The sequence below is a fragment of the Triturus cristatus genome, chromosome 7 (genome assembly GCF_964204655.1).
Source record: "Triturus cristatus chromosome 7, aTriCri1.1, whole genome shotgun sequence".
In the NCBI taxonomy this organism is placed as follows: domain Eukaryota; kingdom Metazoa; phylum Chordata; class Amphibia; order Caudata; family Salamandridae; genus Triturus; species Triturus cristatus.
Window position 1 is genome coordinate 936,620,504 of NC_140590.1, and position 11,986 is coordinate 936,632,489.

General features: G+C 42.2%; 1 long non-coding RNA gene across 1 annotated transcript in view; it reads right to left on the reverse strand.

The window, feature by feature from the left end:
- The window catches only part of LOC146810879 (uncharacterized), a 126,090-nt gene extending 114,582 nt beyond the window's left edge, over positions 1-11,508 (reverse strand). Inside the window, exon 1 of the long non-coding RNA XR_014966641.1 lies at positions 11,195-11,508. This is a non-coding gene — a long non-coding RNA (uncharacterized LOC146810879). The remainder of the gene's footprint in view (positions 1-11,194) is intronic.
- Positions 11,509-11,986: the final 478 nt, after the last annotated feature.

The following is an 11,986-nucleotide window of genomic DNA, read 5'->3' on the forward strand; positions in this document are numbered from 1 at the left end:
TTTTCTTCTACTTGAATTAATGTATTCCCGACTCTTATAGTTCTGAAGCCTGATTATCAACTTCTGTGTAAATAATTTCTTTTATTTTGATTTTGAATTTGATTAGTAGCCGCCTGTTCCAAAACTTTCACCTGTAATTGGCTGTTGGAATGTGTCTACAATTTGCTAGGAATGTTGAGTCTAAAATACTTTTAGGGATTTAAAATAGTTGTTTCTAACTTTTGTTATTCCCGGGGATAGTTATTTTGGTACATTCTCTCAGTATCAGAATTGGAAGGAGTCTTCTCAGCAGAATGTTGTCTATTTTTTGTGCATGCTATATACATGCAATCACTATAGCAAGCAAGAACTTGTTCAATGGCAACTGGTTGAAAGTGCCTAATTTATTATGTGAGCCTGGTCTGAAATCTATCTTTTGAATGTTTGGCTAGGCCATTTTTGTCCAGTAACACTATGAATGCTGGTTATCTTTTAGTCAAAATGTGTTTTGGTTTTGGTAGGCCATTGTAATTTCTAGGTAGAGCGAGGCTTGACTATTAGCCTAGTTCTTCTTCCAATGTACTGGACACTGTATGCAAAGTGATGAAGTTGTTTCTTTTGCAAAGTATGCTTTCACAGTATCAGTTTTGGCCTGGCGGGGCTTCCTTTTGTTATCCTTATTTTTCAACGTTCCTTCTCCTTAATGTAGTTAAAGATTGATAGACAATACAAATAACACGGCTAGCTCAACCTTTGATAAACCAAGCTGAAACTTTGTTCTTACATATGGCTTATGTCGTAAAGGGTCAACCTATTATTATATGAACAGCCATTTTCAGGTCTTGCGCTAAAGACAGAGATGGGTCACTCATAGGTCTTAAAATTGTCTGAAATACTGGAAGAGCTCTTATATTGTTTGCTTCCATTCTTATACAAATAAATCTTGCCTTTCTGCTAGCCAGTACGGTTTTTCTGTTGGCATTTATCTATCAGCTTGCTTAGAAAGTATGCTTGTCAGTGTCCACAACCATGTAAAGGGTGCTTGATGTCTATTTCTCTAAAGTGATTTTATGATTTGATTTTGTAGGAGAAATTATAACGTTGGCATGAGTGTTAAGCGTGTGTTTTTAGCTTTCCGCTTCACGTTCCCCCCAATACACAACTTACCTTCCTCTTTAGTGACTGGATAATGTGTTCTCTTGTACACTTATCTGTAGTCTGCCTCACTTTTCCCTCTTGTAACAAATTTCTAAATAATCGAAGATTTTGAAGCTGGGTAATTTTTGGTAGAATGTGTTACATGTATGGTATCTTAAATTGTAAATTATTAGAATATATTGATGCTGATTTGCTTTTGTCCTTCGTAAAGAATAACAGAGCAACTTGGTTATCATATTCAGATTGGATTAACTTGCTGTTTGTCAATGTGATCTTTGCCAGTTGTTTTTTTTATTCGGCCAGCAGGTGCTGTCTTAATGTTCTGGCTAGCACAGCCTTTTGTGTTTCTTTCAAACTTTATGTTTTTTAACATTATATCCATAATGTCCCCTGCATGACGCAGGTGGTGTGAGATTATTTCCAGAAACTGCTTTCACTGGGCCCAGATTTAGACTAGTGCCCTAAGTATTCTCGACCAGTTACTTCTAATGAGATGTTTTATATCCCGTATGAGCTCGGAAGGTTCTGAGTTTTTTAAAATTTTTATTTCATTGCTGACTGAGTGTGATTAAAGCTTTCATTTCTGCTGTTGGGGGATCTATTTTGCTATCAATTTCCTGGAAAGGGGTGTTTTGCAGAATGATACTTTTAAACTATTTCTCCTTTCTGACGATCATATCTAGATTGATTTACTTTCACGCGTTTTCTTGGAATTTAGTTTTTTTTCATGAAAATAATCTGCAATATTCTTCCATCTAAGCTGTTGTGTTTCCCTAGGTATTTTGACATTGTTATTTAGCCATTTCCTGTTGATCATGATAAACCTGAATGCCTCACGTGGTGAAGAATGGTGTTGTGTTTTCTTCTGAAACCTAATCCCGTAAAGGTTAGATGAAGAATACTGGAAGAGATCTATTTGATGTTCATCTATTCAGTGGTACCTCTGTTTTTGCTCAGTCGGGTGTAGCTTGTATCCCCCTAGTGCATCACATTTTATTTAATAATTTCTACTTCCTCCCTATGTCTATTTTTGTTTAATGGGACACCGGTGAGGGGGAAACACTTGTCATTCTTTACTATTGAGACCTTCATCTTTGCTTTAATTAATGTATTTTGGTTTCTTCATGAGAAACTTGTGAATATTTTGTTGTTCAAATGATTTGGTCAGTTATCTGCTCATCATTGCTCATGATTGTGTGTAGGATAGCTTTAATCTCATTTTGAGACACCAACATTTCCACAAGGTGAATAAAAAGCTTGATTGTAATGCCCCATGCTGACTATGTGTTCATCAAATGTGTGGGCTGAATTAGGTGCCTAGTGTAATTCAATGCACAAGTGGGAACACATTTTGAAGGCATCATTTGTTATGATGTACAGAATATTTAACCATTGTGTAGTTCCATCTCCTGACTTTAACTTCCATTATGTTCTCAGTTTTCTATCTGTGTAGTTGTTCCAGTTTATTATCAAGATCAACAAAAGAGTATGCCTTGCAAACTAAAAATTGTAGAGCATGACAGGAAGATCCGAATTGGATCTTAAAAAAAAGGCCTCACTCACCAACCTGGTTAGTGACATGCTTCATCATAGGGCCCCACCGGGAGAGGCCGAGTGCCACCCCGGTGTGCTGCGATGCCAGAATTACTGCGGAGCTGGTTTTTCGTGTGTGATGAGTGGTGAAGAAGTGAATCTTAAAAGTATCACGATTGTGTCAAAAATAAATTTAATAATAGCCAATCGGACACATTAAAAACAAGTGGAGGACAGGATACTGAGTAGATTGTTCAGCAGAGTCCATTATAAGAAGTGGTCAACATGTTTCTGCCTATGTGTTTGTGATTTAAAGAGGCTTTCTTCAGGACCAAGGAAGGTGTTGACCCCGGCGGTTTGGGCGCGCTAAGGCCCACCCTGACCAGAGGTGCTAAGTGTGAAAAAGATATATAAAGAAGATAAAAAACGTGTAAAATACTATGTGCATGTATCATCAGGTATGTCAAGAATTCCTGTCATGCGAGGGGAGGAAAACGGTAACCAGCGAAAACGGACTACATCTCCCAGGATGCTTAGCGGTTGAGAGGTTATGTAAACAGGAGAACTGTTACATAACTCAAGGAAAACACGCCCTTATGTAAACAGGAGAGCTGTTACATAACTCAAGGAAAACACTCCCTTATGTAAACAGGAGAGCTGTTACATAACTCAAGGAAAACACTCCCTTATGTAAACAGGAGAGCTGTTACATAACTCAAGGAAAACACGCCCTATAAAGGGAGGAACCGGGAGGTACAACGCTGTCGGATATTGTGTTTACACCGACGTACCTGCTTCGTGAAGAGCAGTGTTCCGGAGTGGTGCTCCAGTAAGGCAAGAACGGAGGTAGGTCGAGTCGTTACTCCCTGGGCCGTGTCTTGCCCCATCGTCACCTGTGAAGGACCCGGAAGCTCTACCGGTCAACCTTTGAGCTTCGCTTTTTGACTCGGCTGAGTCAAGGCGCAGTGGCGCTTTTGCTGGTTGGAGTCGTAACTCCCAGCCCGACCAGAGATACAGGGACTGCCAGCTGTAACGCACACCAGGAGGTGTTTGCCGCGTTACAGACTCGGAAGTCCACAGGATCGATCGAGCGGCTGCTCTCGGTTCAGTCTTCTTGCTTGTGATTGGGGTATCGGTGACGCATCACCAGGAGGTGACTCAGCGTCCCGGTGCAGTCTGAGGAAGAGGTTGAGCGGCTGCTCCCTTCAGGTAGAGACCCCGGCTGGGTGTTTCCCTGACTCCTCGATTCTCCCCAACACTCTTCGTGCCCCTCACAGCCTACCGATTGGCATTGTCGGCCATTTCATTTCTGCCCTCTGTTGGCATACGCCGGGATCGGCGTATATGCAGAGGACGGTTAGGACCATCCGTGCTGTGGGCTGGTAACGTACTTAGCCTGGAGGATTCCAGTGACTATAACTTTTGTTTATTCTTTGTATTAGTTTTGCCTTCATTAAAATAACAAACCCTTCACAAGTGGTTGCGTCCTCATTATCGTGTCTGTTAAACGATCCTGAGACGTTCAGGGCGTTACAAGGTATCCTTCTTGTGTGGGAGGAACCAAGTTTATTCTGTTTTGGACAAGACAAACAAAGACACACATAGAGAGGAGAACAAATATAATTGTTAGCCATGATCCAGTCCGTAACATTGCAGATGAAAAACGAAGATTAATGCTCTACGCAGTGCACATAAGCAGTAATACTTAACAATACGTGCTGCTTATGAAGAATACAGTGCACTATATCGATTCCGTGTTGGAAAAGAATCGAAAGGATATGCCCATCGTGAGGTTTATCGATAAGCAGAAACTTATATGAGAGTAACTAAGCGTAAAGCTCCAAACATTTAGCGCATTTGGGCACTTAGTAATGGCAAAGTAACAAGAAAAGGAAAAAGTATATATATCTCACATAAGATGTAGTCACTAACTACATCATGGGCCTCGGGAGGGCCAACACGGAATCGATATTTGTTGATCATCTATAGTGCACTTTATTCTTCATAAGCAGCACGTATTGTTAAGTATTACTGCTTATGTGCACTGCGTAGAGCATTAACATTCGTTTTTCATCTGCAATGTTACGGACTGGATCATGGCTAACAATTTTATTTGTTCTCCTCTCTATGTGTGTCTTTGTTTGTCTTGTCCAAAACAGAATAAACTTGCTTCCTCCCACACAAGAGGGATACCAGATGATACGTGTACATAGTATTTTACACGTTTTTTATCTTCTTTTTATATCTTTTTCACACTTAGCACCTATTTATTTTTTCCACAAATGTGATACTTTTAAGATTCACTTCTTCACCACTCACCACACATGAAAAACCAGCTCCGCAGTAATTCTGGCGTCGCAGCACACCGGGGTGGCACTCGGCCTCTCCCAGTGGGGCCCTATGATGAAGCATGTCACCAACCAAGTTGGTGAGTGAAGCCTTTTTTTAAGATCCAATTCGGATATTCCTGTCATGCTCTACAATTTTTAGTTTGCAAGGCATACTCTTTTGTTGATCTTGATGATACTTACCTTGAGGGACTGAGAGTGTTCCTGTATATATTACATATATCGCTTTCCCTCTCTCTCTTGTTGTTTGCAACAAACGTTCCAGTTTATTAGCCAGCTACATGCCTCATGACAACCCTTCTGGTTATTTTGTTAGATATAGCAGCGACAGCTGCCTTCATTGTGCAAAATTGTGTTCTTGGCTTTAGAGACGCGTCTTAAATTGTCCTCTCCAGGCATAGTTGCACAGCATATGCAGAATCAAGGGCCTCTAATGAGGCAGTGATTTGGGGTACATCCCGGATTGTCCAATGAGGTTTCTCTCCAAATCAAGATCGGAGAAAAGGGACATTGCCCTTTGCAATAAAGACTTTAGGAAGCCTTGTCAAATGCATCCTCAACCACACTAGTTGAGAGTTACATGACTAGACAGTATTTAATGCCTGCCACACTGTTTTAGTTATTGGGACAATAGTGCAACTGTTCTCTCTGTGTGCATTATTTAGGGGCATTAACCACAGTCTAAATGCAGACAAGAGACACAGTTCTCCATTTGTCACAACACCTCAGCCTGCAGAGGGCTGGGCCACTTGAGGAAGTGTCAGAGGGAGGCCTAAGTTGGCTGGGCATTAGAGATGACCTAAACCTCTACCCCTGATGGTGAAACCACCTAGACACAAACTCTTGATGATGCAGGTCACTTACCCATAAACATCTATTGAACAAAGTATTGACCCAAATAAGCTCAGTGTTGCAGAAGACATGATACCTCTTAGACATTCATGTAGTATGTGCTAGTGTTGGAAGCTTCCGAAATTTCACGAGAATTGTATTATATTGTAATTGCATTTATATAGCCCTTATTACCCCTGCCGATGCGTCAAATCGCTACTCTGGAAACCATAAATGATTAGTGGTGAATTAGTAAAGTGAAATAAAAAAAAGGAATTTGATCGTTGGATATGTTAGTCTGTTATTTGGATTGAGAGGACAGTGGAGGGATAGACAAGGGAAAAGGTTTGCATTTATATAGCGCGTGCTACCCCTGATGAGGTGTTGAAGTGCATTTTTAGCGAGTACCACGCTATTCCGGAACGCATATAGGATTAGTGGTGAATTAGTATAGTGAAATATGAAAGTAATTTGAGTGGTGGATATGTTAGTGAGTTATTTTGATTGAGAAGGATAGAAGAGGGAAAAGGTTTGCATTTATATATCGCTTCCTACCCCTGATGAGGTGTTCAAGCTCTTTTCGGTGAGTAGCATGCTACTCTGGAATTATTAATTATTTCAATTATTTATTATGTTTTGGCACTCCGAAGAGGGCCACATAAACAAAATGCACAAAATACATTTACATATTCCATCATAAAAAAGAAAAGAAAACAATTACAACACTCTCCATTAAAAAGGACATACTACGACACAGCCCTCCTTATTTCATCAATAAATATCTAAAAAACCTTTAAAAAAGTTAAAAATATTGAAGCAAAACATTTCATTGGGAGGAGTATATAAAGCCTTTAAAAAAGAATTCGCATCAAGAATTCCCAATTGTAAACAAATTGATCGTAGCCACTTTAAACGCAATGAACGCAATGCAGGACAAATAAACAATACGTGAGTACAATCCTGTGCAGACATATTACAAAAATTACATACGGGGGAAGACCCATACCATTTAGCCAAGAGAGAATTAAGCGGCAATAGATCTTGCCTCAAGAGAAACCAAAATCTCCGAATGCCGTGTGGTAAATTCCAAAATACGTAAGGTTGAACAAGCTTCCTTGAATATGTATTCAACAGAAGGACGCTTCGCTTCTTAGCTGTCATGGATTCTTTGTCCAGCATGAAGCAAGAGCAAACAGTGCTACTCTGGAACCCAAAGAGGATTAGAGGGAATTAGTATAGGGAAATATGCCATTAATTTGAGTGGTGGATATGTTGGTCTGTTATTTGGATTGAAAAAGAATAGTGGAGGCATAGAAGATTGAAGGGTCTAGAATGTTTTTGGGTGGAGTTTATAGCTGTAGAAGGGGGTTTGGGATGAGTAAAGAGGAGGTGGAGGGGAGTTAGTATTGGGAAATATTCAATTAATTTGAGTGGTGGACATGTTCTTCTGTTATTTGGATTGAAAAAGAATAGTGGAGCCATAGAAGAGTGGTAGTTTTAGTAAAACAAACCTGACCAGACTTACTATCCTGTTTTATGTTATTGCTGATAATGTTGGCAATGTCGCCAAGAATGTCAGTTTTGTTGGCATACATGTAATGTCATGAGCAGATCATTGATGAAAGCGGGGCGATTTAGGGCTCTAACAGAACCTATGTATTGGTCTTTCATACCTTGTGTGGTTTTGCATTCTTTTGTTAACATCACTTTAGCTGTATTTTTCTATGAATGTGTAGAATATGTATTCAATATATAGACAACACAACATTACAGACAAACACACAAATAAATATCATGAAAATAATACAAATGAATTCTTGTCCTCCAGTTTATCAAACTTCCCCCGCATTTATGGGATCCCCGTATGATGTTGGGAAGGGGGAGCAGAAAACTGGAAAAGTTTCCCGAAGATACCATGAACTACACATTTGGGATGTTCGGGGGCACAGACATAAAGGGAGTGGGGACAGCAGGTGGGTCACTGGAGGGAAAGGCGCTGTAGATCCAGAAAACAAGGGGCTTTGTAAGGCAGTAAGGTGTACTTACCTCTGAGCCCTAGACTCCAGGCGAGGAGGAGCTCCAAACATTAGGAAATGCAGATGCTGAGGCAGCCAACAGGACAGATATTGTCCTGACCAAAGAGAGCATCCGATCTGGAGCTGACCTCTAACTCGAAGTGTACTCCAAGGCCCAGGGTGTCCTTCACAGACAACGTTCTGCAGAACATGCTTCCGGCTCCTCGGCCCTGGCTGCGTGAGTGGTAGTAGTGTCTGGCGGATGAGGTCCTGGGGAACAGTAGTACAGAATGCAGGACCCGGGCCAAAAACGGTTTATCAAATCTAAACAAAAAGGGCGCATGTATTTGGGGAACAGTTATGCCATTGTCGGGTATTACCATGGCCTATGTAATGTTTTGATTATTTTTCGAGTTTGTAATTTTAAATGTATTTAAAGTGCAGGTTTTTTAAAGTGCACGAGCTAAATATTACCATTTTCAATTTGAGTGGTTTGCTTTGATGCAATGGTGGGGCTCGAATGTGAAACAATGTATAGGTGCAGCCATGTTGGGTGTAAAACGACATGCTTGGCTCGCTAACTCGCCGGGATTTTGAGTGTAATGGCTTAGAATGCAGCCGGGCACGCATATTTCATTAGTTCTGTCGCATTATCTAGATGCCGTTTTGACTCTAAAAGAAAATAGTTCGATGGGCAGAAAGTAGCACAATTCAAGAGCAGCTTGCTACAAACACAAAGTAACAGGAGTGGGTATAGAGGCTGACTTAAGGAGGTTGAGAACATGTTTTTCAAAAACAGAGATGTACTTTGCACATCTCGAAAAATGAATACGGCTCCGTTGCTTAGATCCGCTCTGCAAAAATGCTGCAGATTGGTAAAGAATGTGATAGGAATGTGTCTGCAAAACGGCACTGGTGGGTGCTCATTGTGGCTTTTCAATAGCCAAACAAACCAGCTCGCGCTCCAGTCAGCTCAATGCGACGGCGCACAAAGGGCGCAGTGCGTTATATTGTGCAAGGGGTATTTGTTGTCATCGCTTGGACAAAGGGTGTATATATTCACTGCGTGCTGTGCCATCAGGGCGCGCATGGTTGTGTAGGAAGCAGCCCAAAGGTTGTGGGTGCTGTCAGGGCACACACCGTCACCCTTGGACGTGTGAGGGAGGGGAAAAGCGCTGCCGTGGTCGCGTTGTTCCCTCCCACCTCTCGTGTTTGTTGCGCAGTCTTGCGGCACTACAACCAACAGCAGGGTTCGTATTTCGAGCCTCAGCCAGTCGGACAAATACAGGAACACACAAGATTTTGTCACAAATAAAACTGCTCATGTGCCACACCTCCCATTTTCAAATTTCTTTGGTTGGGGGCATTTACTACCTGTTATTTTTGCGCTCAGAAGCGCCTCATGAAGCGCTATATCCATTATTATATTACTATGACACTAAAAATAAAGACAAATTGATCCAATCACTCGGAATCTTCAAGACGTGTCAGTTTAGCTCTAGGGTTAGCGCCTTGAAGCCCCCACATAAAATCTCCAAACGTTTTTTGTCGAATAAGGAAGTTCTCTCAATACAAAATACTTCCAGTAATGATTTGTAAATTACTTCGGGTCTAAAAGAAGATATGTTTGGTCAATATTTATTACGTGGGTGCAAACTAACACCTTTTGTAGAAGAATGCTACAAACTTAAGGCAGGATAAAATTCCCGAGAAAATAACTTAGTTTGAGTTTCATTGCAGAAAGGTCTATTCCACGGCACTGTGGTACCTCATACAGTGATTAAGTGATAAAAAAATAGGTAACTAATATTTTTGTGCAGTCCATGGCTACCAATATGAGTGTCCAGTTTTACAAATCGGATCTGGGTTTTTTTATTCTCACTTTCTGACAGGACACCGTGCAAGGGGCAGCATGGGACATTGGATTTGTATTTTTCAAGCAAATTTACTGCTGTAAAAGGGACAAGTTAGATTTTGCTGAAACAGTTACCAAGTCCTCCCTGTAGAACGGAGTCTCCCAGCCGCCCCACCGCCCTGCGGTTTATTTTACATTTGTCGGATTGTGAAGTGTGTAGCTGAGATGTTGTGGCTGAACTTCACCGAAGAAGGGAGTGTTTGTAGTCTTATCAGTTTTCATAGCCAATCCTTAAATGACATTTTGCTGAGTGGGTGAAGCTTATAGATGTGTGCTCGGATAAGTTTAACGTGAATGTTTTGAATAACATCTGTTTCTTTTTTTGATTTTTAGGAAACGGATATTACATCAGCGAGGGACGATGCCCAGGAGGTACTTTGTGGCGGCTTGTTGCCTTGGCGTATATTTATTCGTTATGAGCATGTCGAGCAAACTGCGTGGTATCATTTCGAGGTGGGTGAATTTGCAATTATTTTCTTTATAGTTAAGTATTATTGTTTATGGGAAGCGCTTCGTCTTTCCCAACCGAGCGCACTAAATGTATATTGGTTGGGTTAATTCAATTGAATTATTTGACTATTATTAGATTATAAATGAGTGTTCGCAAACAAAATCCATTTTATCGTAAACTTTTTCTAATTTTTAAATGCTGCCTCACTTACATAAAATCAAAGCGAATGTATCTTCAAAGCACGAATGATTCTTCTAAAGACAAGCCAAGAGAAAAATGCAAACGAGACTGATTGTTATTTTTTTCTTGTTCTTTGCTATAACAGTATAATATAATACAAGAATTATTAAACATAGCATTACTGCAAATGTCGAGATCAATAAATAAATAACATCCCGATCCTATCTAAAAGACACTAAGCATTCGATAGTTAAAAATAAAGTGTGTTTGTGGCCGTTTCATTTTCTTTTTCGTTGCAGGCGCTACAACAAAAGACAGCGAAGCGCCTCCCCTGCGGCGAGTGCGCAGTCCGGGCCCGGGAGGATGGACGGCGTCTTCGGTCGGTAACAGCCCTGCAAGGTTTCAGCAAGCTTCGGCGTTCACGGGGGCTGCTTCGAGGCGCAGTATCAAGCTGCTAAAACAAGGAGCAAAGATAGGCTGCGAGCAGTCGGCGAAGCGCTGTTCATGCACGCTTCCCCACTCCTTCCGGTCAGACGTGCTGACGGGTGAGTGTCTGGAGGGAACGCGGGACGAGCCTCGCGGATTCACTCTTTCCAAGCTCAGAAAAAGAGGGTGTTGAGTAGTGGCCGCCCTGGGGTTCATTCGCAGTCCCTGTGTGGCCACGGTACCGTTCACAAGCATGGCAATGGTTGACTTGCGGTCAGCATAACAGTATACCAAACTCACAGTGCCCCAAACCGTTAAAAGAAGTGAATAAGGCGAAAGGCGCTATAAGACTACTCACAGCGGTAAGTTCTTTGTGGGGGACAGCGCCCAGACGCTGTGCTCAGGCTCCGAGGTGTCTCCATCGCCGCGGCCCCGGAGCGGGGCTCCCTTCCGCTTCAAAGCTATGCAAGTCTGGCGCCGGCCTTGGCCCAGGTGGATGCTCTGGCATTGAGGGCGGGGGCCGGGCCCGAGGGGCTCCATGCCAAGCGCCAGCGTAAAGCTTCTTTCAGGGGATCCTGACTGCACAGATCCTCTCACTCCCAGATTTGAGGGCTTGTCCTTGGCAGCGGGTGCAGGTCTATTCATGGGCTGGCTACCCGCACCCATGGCCTGTCCCCGCTCCCAAAGCCCCTCACCCCTGGGCCACGAGGGGGCGCCCGTGCCAGGCGCAGGCCGCGCTGCCAAAGAATCACCCGAGCCCCGGGGTTGTCAGAAGGCTGTGGTGACGGGGCTTCTCACTAAGTGGCGGCTTCTCGTGAAAGGGCACTTTATTCACAGTTGTTTATTTGTTTAACAGTAGTAGTCATTATTAACACCATTCACTGGTTTTGTACTTTGATTTCACTCAATAGTGCACGCTAGTTTTTCGCTCTTGAGGGCGTCGTAAAGTGTTAGGGGAGGTTATGCGTAGGGATTTTTCATTTGTGTATCACCGTGCAGCACAGCTTAATTTTGAAACATTAAATAAAACATGCTAACTACAAGGCCCGAGATTTTTCCTTCTTATTCGCCCGGAGCCAGTGTCGCAGATTGCGTGGTTCGTCTCCTATCAAGACTGCCAAGGGTTCAGTACACCTCATACCTCATTCTT